Consider the following 13,226-nt stretch of genomic DNA (forward strand, 5'->3'; position numbering starts at 1 on the left):
GAAACATATTATTTGCAAGTGGTTGAAAAATCTTGAACGAGAATTGTGTCTGAAAATAATTTTATTTTATAATCACGAGTTTTGCTAGAAGTACTAGGAATTTTACAGTAAAAGGTAATGAATAAGGGTAGATTGGAAGATCAATCAATGAACAGTTTTGCGATTGGACCCACAAACGTGGGCTTAATAAGAAAACGTAGATGTGGTAACGAAAAATAAATTTTGGGCGAGACGAAGTTTGCCGGGATCAGCTAGTATATAAATGGATTTCTGTCTGTCTGTCTGTCTGATTCTTATGGACTCGAAAACTACTGAACCGATCAACTTGAAAATTGGTATGTAGGGGTTTTTGGGGTCCGGGAAGGTTTTCGTGATAGTTTGAGATTTCTTCCTGCCATACTGCCATACAAAATAAACACATATTTCTACATTACTCGGGAATCAATCAAGCAAATAAAACCTCATTAGGCATATTGTGGTTTAAGGGTGCAATAAATGTTTCTATGGTGGTTATACTCTCCACCCCCTTCTCTAAGGGGGGCTGCAATACAAATGAAACACAAATTTCTGCATTACTTGAGAATTATTCAAGCAAATGAAACCAAATTAGGCATATTGAGGTTTTAGGGTGCAATAAATGTTTCTATGGTAGTTAGACTCTCTATCCACCTCTCTAAGGGGGGGTTGCCATACAAATGAAACACAAATTTGTGAATTACTCGGGAATCAATCAAACAAATGAAATCAAATTTGGCGCGTGGAGGTTTTAGGGTGCAATAAATGTTTTTATGGTGATTAGATACTACTCCCTTTTCTTTAAGAGGGGGCTGAAATACAAATGAAACACAAACTTCTGCATAACTCGAGAACTAATTAAGCACAATTTGGGTTGTGAGGGTTTTTTTGGTATGAGAAATGTTTCTATAATGGTATGACACCCCTCCCTCCTCTGGGATGAAGATGGGGTTCCATAAAACTATAACACATATTTCAACCAAAAATATTCCAACCAAACACGACAATTGAAAATTTTCGGAAAACTCTGAAGGAAAAAAGGAAAATTAAATTTCCATATGTTCTACAATTACATAGTGACATGTGCTGTTAGTCTATTTGATGTTTGCGCTAGCGAAATTGATCTTTGTTCGAAACTAGAAATGGATTTTAATATGATGAAACGCACTCCTATATCTTCTTCTATCTATACCAAAAAAAAGGATCGTCGGATGGTTAATAAGAGCAGAACTCGAGAGGCTGTTTTTATTCTATCATATTTTCTGTATAAAACATTTATACTATGTAACGGAGAAACATGTTATTTGCAAGTGGTTGAAAAATCTTGAACGAGAATTGTATCTGAAAATAATCTGATATTATAATGATGAGTTTTGTTAGAAATACTAGGATTTTTATAGTAAAAGGTAAATTCAACGGGGTCGAATAGAAAATCAATCAATGAACAGTTCTGCAATTGGACCCATGAACTTGCTCATGGTAAGAAAACGTGAATGTTTGAAGGTATTGATAACAAAAAACAAATTTTGGGCGGGACGATGTTTGCCGGGTCAGCTAGTATATTATATAAATGATATACGTATTGGGGAGAAAAGCATTTTTTGTTATTTTTCGGCTCATTTAATTTAATAAATCGGAATGTCAGAACATGTGCTAAAAATTAACTTTGGGTGTAGATATACAACCAATGGTTCACGAGCTACGAGTTTTTCGAATAAAGTTCATGCTAAAGACGTTCTTTTAAAAATTTTACTCAAAAAATTTTTCAATCGTGGAAAACTCCTAAACACGTGTGCAAGATTTCATTAGAAACGAAATCACTCGAATTCAGCCGATCCGTCATTTCGCGTGGAAATGCTCTCCGATGCAACTGTCTCATCCGCCAGTCTTCCCATCAGCAGACCGGGTGACCCTGAGATTCATTTTTTTTGCAACTGCGTCTGTAGTCGCTGTTAGACTGCAAGCATATAGCGGTCGTGATGTTGTGAAATGTTTAAGCGAGACGGCTTTCGTGTCGTAGCTCCTGTATTTTATTTAGCATACAGTACTGTTAAGAAAATAAAATGAAACCGCGAAATGAACACACTATGATAACAGATTTTTAGTTTTCTTGGTTTGTGGTCTTTATTTTACTAATGAGAGCCGAATGAGAATCGGTTTACGGATGATGTCCTTGGCCTACATGTTTGGGTTTTTGCGAGTGAAATAATTTTTCTACCTGCGTTCGGGACAATTTTTATGCGTCCACTGTCTCAACCAAGGTTTCCACCATTTGCACTCAGCGAAAAGTAAATTTTCATCCAACCTTCACCGCTTCCTACCGGTTAACCAAGCCACTCCACCAGACCGGTTGACCTTGGCTTTGAGTCTAATTTTCAACCAACCAAACCCCTCAACCCTCGGCCAGCCGCGACACCCTCGAGCTGACCCACAACCACATGCGCAAATTTCGATGCACTGCAAATGTCGCCGCGGGAATGCACCATCACCGATGCAACCGGCGAAAATCGTGGCAAAGCTAGTAAATAACAGCTCATCAACAACACACAGCTACACAGTTTTCGCTTTGCTGCGAATGCAGGAAAAACGCCGGCATGTCTGCTAGTGGTGCCGGTGGTTGGGTGTTTATTTATGCACTCTCCACCCAGCCGCGGTCCGGTCGGTGTGCGGGTGGCATTTGCTTCCTGTTAATTCTCCAGTATTCAAGGGTGAACTTTTTTTTCCTCCATCAACAAGGGTAGCTACAGCTCTTCTCGAGACATTGCTAGAATTATTTACGATTTTCCGCCCAACTCCGTCTCCGAATGAATGGTTAATACCGGTCCATTATGATGAGCTCCAAATATGGAACTGAGTGCCTTCTTGCCATTAGCTACTTTCTACCGTCGCGCCATTCGGGTCTTGATACTGTTGTTGGGACACTCGTATCCCGATAAATCAAGTCAGTCGTTCCAATTAGGAGGACTTTTTTTTTCGTGTTTGGAACAGCAGAAATATCCGGTTTAGTGTTGACGACATCGGCTCTCGATCGACCGGTTCTGTATTTTTATCCCCTGATGAATCTAATTTTGGAGAGAAAAACAAAAATATTAATAAATATCGTATAAAATTAAGCATCTTGACTCAGCTTCGAGCGCGATATTGGCTTTTTTCGTCGTTTGATCAATTGAGATTTTTGCAACTTGCCGGAATGAAAATGTGCAAACAATTTAACTGCTTTAAACCCTTAAATGCAACTTTCATCAATATCGAAGCCGCTATATCTAAAAAAATATTATAATTAGAGATGAAACGAATATCCGGTAACTATCCGGTATCCGGCCTATCCGGCCTATCCGGCCTATCCGGCCTATCCGGCCTATCGGGCCTATCCGGCCAATTTTTGCTATCCGGCCGGATACCGGATATTTAAAAAAATTATATCTTATTAACATAAGACGAATTATAACACAATCTATCTATATCTATAAAAATGGATTTCTGTCTGTTTGATTCTTATGGATTCGGAAATTGCTGAACCGATCGACATGAAAATTGTGATGAAGGTTCTTATGATAGTTCGCGACCCCTCCCCCTCTCTATGGGGGTCTGGCACACAAATTTCTGCATTACTCGATAATTAATCAAGCAGATGAAACCAACTTTGGCATATGGAGGTTTTAGGGTGCAATAAATGTTTTTATGGTGGTTAGATACTCCACCCCCTTCTCTAAAGGGCCATACAAATGAAAGACAAATTTCTGCATAACTCGAGAACTAATCAAGCAAATGGAGCCAAATTTGGGATGCGAAGGTTTTATGGGACACGAAACGTTGGCATATAGAGGTTATAGGGATCGATAAACGTTTCGATGATGGTTCGGTTTTCCCCTCTCTCTTAGGGGAGGCTGCCATACAAATGAAACACAAATTTCTGCATAACTCGAGAACTAATAAAGCAAATGGAGCCAAATTTTGGGATATGAGGGTTTCTGGGTACGAGAAATGTTTCTATGATGGCTTCTCTGGAATGGAGAGGGGGTTCCTTAAAAATAATACACATATTCCAACCAAACATGAAAATTGAAAATTTTCGGAAAACTCTGAAGGGAAATGGGAAAATTCAAAAAATTCAATTCACATGTGTTCTACAATTACATATTGACAAGCGTTGTTAGTCCATCTGATGTTTGCGGTAACGAAATTGATCTTCGTTCGAAAGTGGGAATGGATTTTAATGTGAAAAAACGCACTCCTATTTCGTCTTCTATCTCTATAAATAAAAATGGATCGCCGAATGTGTTGAAAAGAGCAAAACTCGAGAAAGGAATTGTCCGATTTTATTTCCATGTAACGGAGAAACATGTTATTTGCATGTGGATGAAAAATCTTACACGAGAATTGTGTCTGAAAATAATCTGATATTATAATGTCGAGTTTTGGTAGAAGTACTTAAAATTTTATAGTAAAAAATAATTTTAAAGGATAGATTAGAAGATCAACCAATGGACAGGTCTGCGATTGAACCCGTGAACGTGCGCTTAGTAAGAAAACGTGGATGTGATAACGAAAAATAAATTTTGGACTGGACGAAGTTTTCCGGGTCAGCTAGTAGCATATGAACATCATTCAAACGTGATTAACAATAAGGTGTTATTACTGACATGTCAAAATGTTATTGAAATTGAACTATTATCAACTCATATCATCAAAGTTTTATTCAGCTCCATCGCTTCGGTTTCGTTTAACGCTTCGTCTCAGATTCGTCTCAAGGTATTTTTGTAAGATGATATTGATTTTGATGATTTTTTGTCTGTAAATTTACATTTCGAGAACACTTAAATGGTCTGACCTGAACCTAGGGTCGAAAAAGGTCGCAATCAGATAATTTTGATCTTCTTCTAAGTAGTTAAAATTATCTCAGCGTTTAAATATGTTCTCATACGAAGTAAGTTCGGTGTTCTTTTTGCAGTCTCGTCCTTATCCAAATACTTTTTTGAAATACCTCGAATATATGAAAGCCCAACCCACTTCTCCACCAAGCATAACAGTTGTTGAGTCTTCAAATTAGTGAATTTGTCGCCGATCATAATAAGTTCGATTTGTAGTGAAGTAAGTGAACCCTCTCTCAGACTACCATCTCTGAAGACAGTTCTCAAGTTTGTTCTCAATCTCAATGAAAATAATTGATTGATGATTGCATGTAACTTTTACTTTTACTCGGTCATTATTCGAATTATCTCAATACAATCATAAAAATCTATTTATAATAATACCATTATCAAAATAAAACTGTCCCAAATTCCTTGTAGAAAACATGATACACTATTAAATAGGATTTTTTTTATTAATTAGTAATAGTCGCACCTCGGTATAACCTCATTGGTTACGATATCGCCACTGTGGGAAGCTAAATTGGATACTTATTCTAAACGAAAAATCTAATATTCGTTCAAATTTTTTTTTAAAAATGTGTTTATTTCTTCCTTATATTTAACACTTTATTTGCACCATGTCACATGCCGTTTCTTTCAATTTTGTATATGCTAATAAAGAGCCGAATATCCGGTTATCCGGCCTCGAAGCGGGCCGGATATCCGGTATCCGGTATCCGACCAAACCACATCTGTGTCATCACCAATTATAATAATTAATTATTGAAATTCTTAATGAGCTTGATCTTGGGTAGACTGTACTTTCTGTAGACTGTTGCTCTCCGTGACTGACGTGAACCAGCGAAATCCGCGTTGACGGCATTGAGCTTTGTTAACTAGTTTAGAGGAGTGTCAAAAAATTAATTATTTTCAGGTGGAATGAATCTATTTGACGTAGAACTACGTCTTTAATTAAGGGTGCCAAATCAGAAAACAGGTCACGTTTTTATGAAATAAAGTTAACGTTAATAACTATTTTTGCCGTTCGCGGCAAAATGATTTACATACCAAACGAATCGGAAATTCCCTTAGATTTGTTGCTTACGCTATATATTACAATCCCCTGGTGTGTAAACGGTTTCAATTGATGAAAACTAGAAGCATTTCCATTTTTCCATACATTTGTTCTGCTCATTTGTGAGTTTCCCTATCCGTGCCGCCAATAACGAGCAACTAATCGGCGATCAACGAAGAGGAATGATTCAAAGTCTCCGTGAACAAATGAAAAAAGAGGAAGAAGAACGAAGGGACATATTTGCCTAGAGCATAAATATTGGAGATCAAATTAAGGGGGTATTCTAGTGTAGAGACACAAATTTCGGACGTTTTTTCGAGCACCGTTAAAATAAAACAAAGAATATCTTTACTATTTATGATATCATCATTTGTTCATCTATCTTTCAACAATAAAACGAAAATTGAACGGAGAAAAAACGCTCATAACTAAAATAGTTAAGAGCTGATGAAGTGAGACTGTTAAAAAAAAAGTTATGTCATGGCATACACGATTCCAGCCCTTCTGGTTATCTGAAACAAAAAAAATCATCAGATTCTGAATCAGTAAAGATGGCGCTATCGCATGAACATCGGCCATATAAAAACCTGTCTTTTGACAAAATGGCAACCGTTTGAAAAACGAAATGCGGTTTAAACCGTTTTTTTCTTACGTTTCCCGATTTTTTTAAAATTTAAAAAATATTATTTTTAGAGGTTCACGCGATAGAGAGATGCCTGTAGATTATACTCATATAAATTTGACATGAATCGGTTCGGTAGAACTTGAGATATCGTGTACGCCAGTTTGAAAAAAACTAGTTTCGAGAAAAACGCGTTTGAAGTTCATTGTAATGGCCGTTCCAGGTTAGATACCGCATCACTAAAATGACTCTTACTCGGTAAATAATAGAATTTCCGATAAGAATGCCCTAGAAAGTGCATATTCTTGTATGCTTAAACTACAGAAATATGAAAGAAAATTTTTTTGATTTTTTTTCAAATTTCTAGACTAGAATTCTCCCTTAAGGGAACCCTGGTCTGGAAAGTTGAAAAAATCGAATTTTTGTGTTCTTCCTTTTTTTGAAAGCTCAGAAATGTTGTCTTAAAAGAAATGTTGTCTTAAAAGAAATGTTGTCTTAAAAGAAATGTTGTCTTAAAAGAAATGTTGTCTTAAAAGAATTTTTCGATATTTGATTTCGTTGGATAGTTACAGCCAAAAGTATGAGGTCACCTCAAGGGATATTCGATGCAAAAAAAAACCCTTTCTTTTATGCCGTTGGAGCAATTGTCCGCACGTGAAAAAATGGCGTTCGACGTCTCGTGGCTTCAATTCATACGGCACCCAATGTCCTATCGGATCATTCCGGTTGCATTAATATTAATATTATGAATGAAAATTAATTTTTCCGTACCAAATTAGTATTCTATTTAAATGAACACTTTTTTTTCAGGCGATGAAAAATTTTGTACTAAAATTGTTTTTGAAGACAACTTTAAATTATGAAGAAACATTTCAATAACATGGAAATGTATAGACAAATGGCTAAATAAACGTCAGAAATAAGTGTTTCAAATAATTAAATAACATGATGTAAAATCTGCATTCAAGTTTTAACATTTTAAAACTGACTTCGTGTCTTCTAATCTGATAGGGATTACGCTAACGAATTTGGGACCCAAATAATGGCCCCTATATGTAGATCGCCACCAGACGTCGACACTATTTCTTTGTCATCGCAAATTGCACAAAGAACACACTGGATGACACTTGGGAGTAGCAAACCATTTTCATTGAGCAAGTTTCGGAGATTCGAGCTTTAAATAGTCAATAACGACGCCGGCTAAGTCCTTACAGTCACCAGGGGAAGGGAAGGAATGTTAGTATGATATTCGCCACCAGAAGTGTTGCCTCTATAGCGTGGTTCCCTAGCGATTATCTTGGGAGGGATAGTTGCTAGTGGGAAGAGATAATAATCAGGATTCACTGGGGTAAGTGATGTGATTATGTAAGAGCGAATTAACGACCGCTCGATGGAATGAAAATTCGAAAATCTCGTATTACGACACGCAGCAGAAATTATCTTTAGGTATTCTGATATTTAGGCCGACTGTATCGAAATTGAAATCCAATCGCGATGATGGAGTGTAACGGTAGTGAAATAAATCTATATATTCTATTATTTATCGCATGTAATTTATCGAAAGCCTATCACGACGGCGAAAGTTATTTTTGGGAAACCTACCTTCTTAGGTTAACCAAGATAAATCTATATATTCTATTATTTATTGCATGTACTTTTCATCGAAATGAGTCTCGCGTTTTCTTTGGGAAACCTGAGAAGGTAACCGAGATAAATCTATATCTTTTATTCTTTATTGCACGTACTTTTCATCGAAATAACTATCCGTATTATCTTTGGGAAACAAAAGTAAGAGGGGCAGCTTCAGATGTCTTTGCTTGACCCATGAGGTCCATTCGTGTTGATGGTTGATGGCATCGTGTTTCGACCCGTGGAACGAAAGTGCGAAAAGCGAAATGCACCCTCAGCTGGAATAAACACACCCTAAACACAAAAATCACGGATGAAAACCAACCTTGCCGCATGCAAGCATGCAAGAAAAACGTGCGTTTCCACAAGTGTTGAAACATCTTCCACCACAACTATATCTGTTGATAATGATTCCATACTATGTTGATAAGTCTACGGAAATGTCAAGAAATGTACAGAAGAATGTCTAAGCAAGTGTCAGGCCTACGCATTCCATGTTATCAAACGACTGCGATGTTTACTTGGTAACATTTGCAATCAAATTTCAGCAATTTCAAGGTCTGCCTAACTAATAGAGAACAATTTATCGGACATGCACGAATGTAGGCACTGTGTTGGTGGTTTCGTCGACCATGAATATTTGGGCAGTATAGGGGGTCTTCGTAATCGTAACGGTTACGCGTCCGGTTGTTAGGCGAATGATCGTGGGTTCAATATTATGATTGTACTTTTAATAGGTCTTTGTCAAGGTTAGAAACAAATGAATGTTGTAGTGCAGAACCTCTATAACAGAACAAAATCATTTAATTGCGATCCTCTCCATCGTAGTCTTTTTTGTTGCTATTATGGGGACTTCAACCTTTAAGCTCATCCGTCTCTATTTAGATTACTAGAATATTGTCAATGGAAGGATGGATGGATTGTTTATTTTGTAGCGGCTTTGAACTTGAAAATGCATTTGCTTCTCTAAAACTCTCATAACTTTTGAGTCAAAATTTAAACGAAAACAGGAATCGTTCTCTCGGTGGCCATCCAGATGAAGTTTTGTATGTATTCATTTAATGACTTTCTGGAAAAAAGTTTATTCGACCTGGAATCTTCAACAAACCATAATTTCGGAAGTCTGTTCGCATATTCTAGGAGAGATTAACAGGTATTTTGTTTAATATTAGCAATTAATTTGCATAGAATGTTGTTGTTCCTTAGGGTGACTACTTCACTAGCTGTCGGTACACTTACTTGCGTCTGAATTGGAGGACTCTGCATGACTTAAATGAAAATTCGTCACTGTTCTTCGAGATGCTTTTGGACGGGAAGTTCAATCTAAAATGGCAGTCAGGAGAACTGACTTTGACGAAACCGATTATCTTTTTCTGACGTAGAACTACGTCTTTCATTAAGGGTGCCAACTCAGAAAACAGGTCACGTTTTTATGAAATAAAGTTAACGTTAATAACTATTTTTACCGCGAACGGATTTTGGCGATTCACATACTAAACGAATCGGAAATTCCGTAAGATTTGTTTAATATGCTATACATTAGAATCCCCTGGTTTGTAAATGGTTAAGATTCATGAAAACTTGAGGCGTTTCCATTTTCCCATACATTTGTTCTGTCCATTAGTGTGCTTTCCCGAACAGACCTGTCAATAACGAGCAACTTATCGACGACCAACGGAGGGGAAATCGTAGGATTCAAAGTCCCCATGAACAAAGGAAAAGTAGAAGAATGAAGGGGAATACTTGCCTAGAGTATAAACAGTGGATCTTGCTGAGGCAAACTTTCATTCGGCATCGGACTGTTGAGCAATTTAGTTCACTTTGCTTTCGCTGCGCTTCGATCTAAGATTGGACCCCACCTGTGGTAATCCAACTTGGATATCGTCGTTTGGTTTTTCTGTTCGTTTTTCGCGTTATTCGTATCGTGTGTTTTTCTTTCCGCGTCATAAATTGGACGCTTCGCGTAGTGTATGATGAGCAAGAAGAAGAGGAAGGCAGGCTCGAGCCCTGCAAAAAACGAACGCTTTGCCAGGGGCAATAATATTTCGAGGCAAGCGTCATCCAATGATGCACGCGATGTTGGTGCAGTGAAAACCGCTCTTAAATGAGCCTTCGCGAGTGTGACATCGCATCGCACAACAGCGAAGTAGGCGATTTCGGCGCGTCGGTCGAAAATGTAAACGCCGTTACCCAGGCAGCAACCAAAATCAAGCTCCCCCCGCTGGTGGTGAAGGCGGTCGCTCTTGACAAACTCATCAGCGAATACGCATCGATGGGTGTTACAGCAGAGTACAAGCTGTGTGGCATAATTCAGTCTTTTTCCAAGCAGTTAACATTGTTTGTTTTCCGTCATCATAAGGTTGTGCGTCAAAAAAATATTTGGGGAATACCAAGCATCTTGAATGTCTTACTGGAATGTTATAAGTTATTTGGGTTCGTGTGCCAGTTGCAAAACTGCCTTCAGCTAGGATTGCATTAGAGCTATGAAGCATTGCTACTGTTTTCGAGGTTGTTATTAACAAAAAAGAGTTTATTTCGCTTGTTTTGTCACCGAGAAAGTAAATGTCGTTCTGAAATTTTGTATGTGGTTTCGCTTGCCAGTAGCAAAACTTCCTCCACTAAGGGTGATAGCTGCGCTTCTCTCGAGCATGAGAAAGAAATACAACTTTTTTCGAGGCCAGTAATATTAACAGAAGCGTTTCTTTTGAGAATAGCGCAAAATGATGAGAAGTGTTTTATATTTCTAGTAGTTTCAAGACACCAATGTATGGCTCTGTATGCATGCTATGGCGAACGCTTGTTTGGCGCTTGGTTTACGTTGTACGAACGATGCCTAGCGGTGCGATTCCTTTAAGGCAATACTTAATAACATGTAGCATGATATTTGATACTTGCAAGTGTTGTCATTGTTATTGTTTCCATGCGGTGCCAAATATATATTGATGTAGTTATGAGATGTGGAATAATGGTGCTGGTGCAACATGTATATAATCGAGTCTAGCCGAGTCTTGCGAAAAAGTCAATTGCGAAAAAGGCAAAAAAAAAGGGGTTCGAGGTAAATTTTCATTGCATTGACATGAAATAAATTGCGACTTACGATCAGCTAGTGTAGTGTTTTGCGAGGATAAGAATGAATCATCAATTAATTATCGTCAACAAATTCTACAATGAAAAAACCATTTCAGAGATTATTCTACTAAGCAGTTGTTTCTAAAATTTACAGCAATATAGAATAATATCCGAAGGTATGAATAAGCGACTTATATAGAATAACAGCGTAGTTCTACGTCGACAATGCGGTTGTATCTTGGACACAACCTCCTATATTTTTTTTGTCCAAGCACTAACACCACCAATCATTTGACCAAGGGAATCTTTATCACATTTTTTGACGAAGAACTACGTCTTTCATTAAGGGTGCCAAATCAGAAAACAGGTCACGTTTTTATGAAATAAAGTTAACATTAATAACCATTTTTGCCGCGAACGGATTTTGGCGATTTACATACCAAACGAATCGGAAATTCCCTAAGATTTGTTTGATATGCTATACATTACAATCCCATAGTCTGTATATGGTTTAAATTGATGAAAATTGGAAGCATTCCCATTTCCTCATACATTTCTTCTTTACGTTTGTGTGCTTTCCCGAACAGAGCTGTCAATAACGAGCAACGAAGGGGAAATCGTAAGAGTAAAGTCTCCGTGAACAAAGGAAAAGAAGAAGAACAAAGGGGAATATTTGTCTAAAGTATTGGCGATCTAACGCAAAACTTAAACGATCGGTGAGACAGCTGGATTCTGTTTTTGAACTAGGAAAATGATGATAAGGTAACCTAAAATTGAAACACAAATCACGTATGTTTTATTTCCGGACTTTACAAGGTAGTTCTCACATGCAAGAACCATGCATTTTTCTACTTGTTGTTTGAATTTCCGTCTTTGATTCAACCATTGTCAATACTTATACAATTTTCACTACTGAAAGAGATAAGAAAATAACATATTATATATAAAAAGACGCAGAATTAAACTTCTTAAAAACTCATCGCAATCAAATAATCTTTTACGATTATAACATTGTAATTTATGGAAAGAACTACAAACCATCCATAAGCTCACATGGCAAAATTGAAAACCATCATCACTTTCACCGCAGCGCCGCCTAGGTGTAGATTTGTACGTTAGATCGCCAATAAACAGTGGATCTCGCTGAGGCAAACTTCCATTCTTCGTGAGGAAATCGACTGAACAACATCGTTGCTGGGCGAGCTGGACGGCGAGGGATCGAATGCCTTTCTCAAGGCAATGGGGGTGGAGGAGTAATATGATGGATAAGGTAAAATTTTCCAAGGGTCTTTTTGAAGGTTATAGACGAATGAACAGAAGAAGTTTAAAGTCTCAAGCAAGGAAAGAAGGCAAACTTACAGTATCGTTCTGTATTCAAATCAATTGTCCTTCCTTATTTTCCGTTATCACATGGCTTCGTTTCGGATTGAGCTGTGGACGCGACCAAATTACTCACTCGTTGATGTCTCTGGCATTGCAATCATTGCATCAAACTGACGCCATTGCATAAAGGTTCTGAGCTACAAAATTGTGTGGGTAATCATCAAGGTAGGCTATCGTCAGCTCACCAAGAAAGAAATGTTCTGGAATTTTGTCAGTGATTTGGTTTCGCATGACGGTAGGAAAACTCTTTCTACAGAGGATGACAGCTAAGCTAATCTAGATTGGCAATATTAACAAAAAGGGTTTCAGTTGAGAAAAGCGCAAAACGGAGATAAGTGTGTGTATATTCAGTTACTTCAAGCCATCGATATATGGATATTTGTGTGCGTACGTACGTGCTTCATAACCCGTCCGTAAAAATAGTGCATCTTCAAATTTTCACGCTAGTATATTAGTAATGAAACTCTACTGATGCAAATATTCAGCCTTTTTCCAAGCAGTTAACATTGTTTGTTTTCTGTCATCAATGCATTGAATTAACGCTATGGTGAAGCAGGTGTTAAGGTTGTGCACCAAAAAA

General features: G+C 37.6%; 1 protein-coding gene and 1 non-coding gene across 7 annotated transcripts in view; one reads left to right on the plus strand and one right to left on the minus strand.

Annotated features, from left to right (window-relative positions):
• LOC129764676 (basic helix-loop-helix ARNT-like protein 2) overlaps nucleotides 1-13,226 on the plus strand; it is a 242,926-nt gene that overhangs the window by 9,987 nt on the left and 219,713 nt on the right. The window lies entirely within an intron of this gene.
• On the minus strand, nucleotides 5,273-5,406 carry LOC129772353 (U4 spliceosomal RNA). Its single transcript, XR_008742603.1, has one exon. It is a non-coding gene; the product is annotated as a U4 spliceosomal RNA (small nuclear RNA).

Source organism: Toxorhynchites rutilus, chromosome 2 (genome assembly GCF_029784135.1).
Source record: "Toxorhynchites rutilus septentrionalis strain SRP chromosome 2, ASM2978413v1, whole genome shotgun sequence".
NCBI classification, from domain to species: Eukaryota; Metazoa; Arthropoda; class Insecta; order Diptera; family Culicidae; genus Toxorhynchites; species Toxorhynchites rutilus.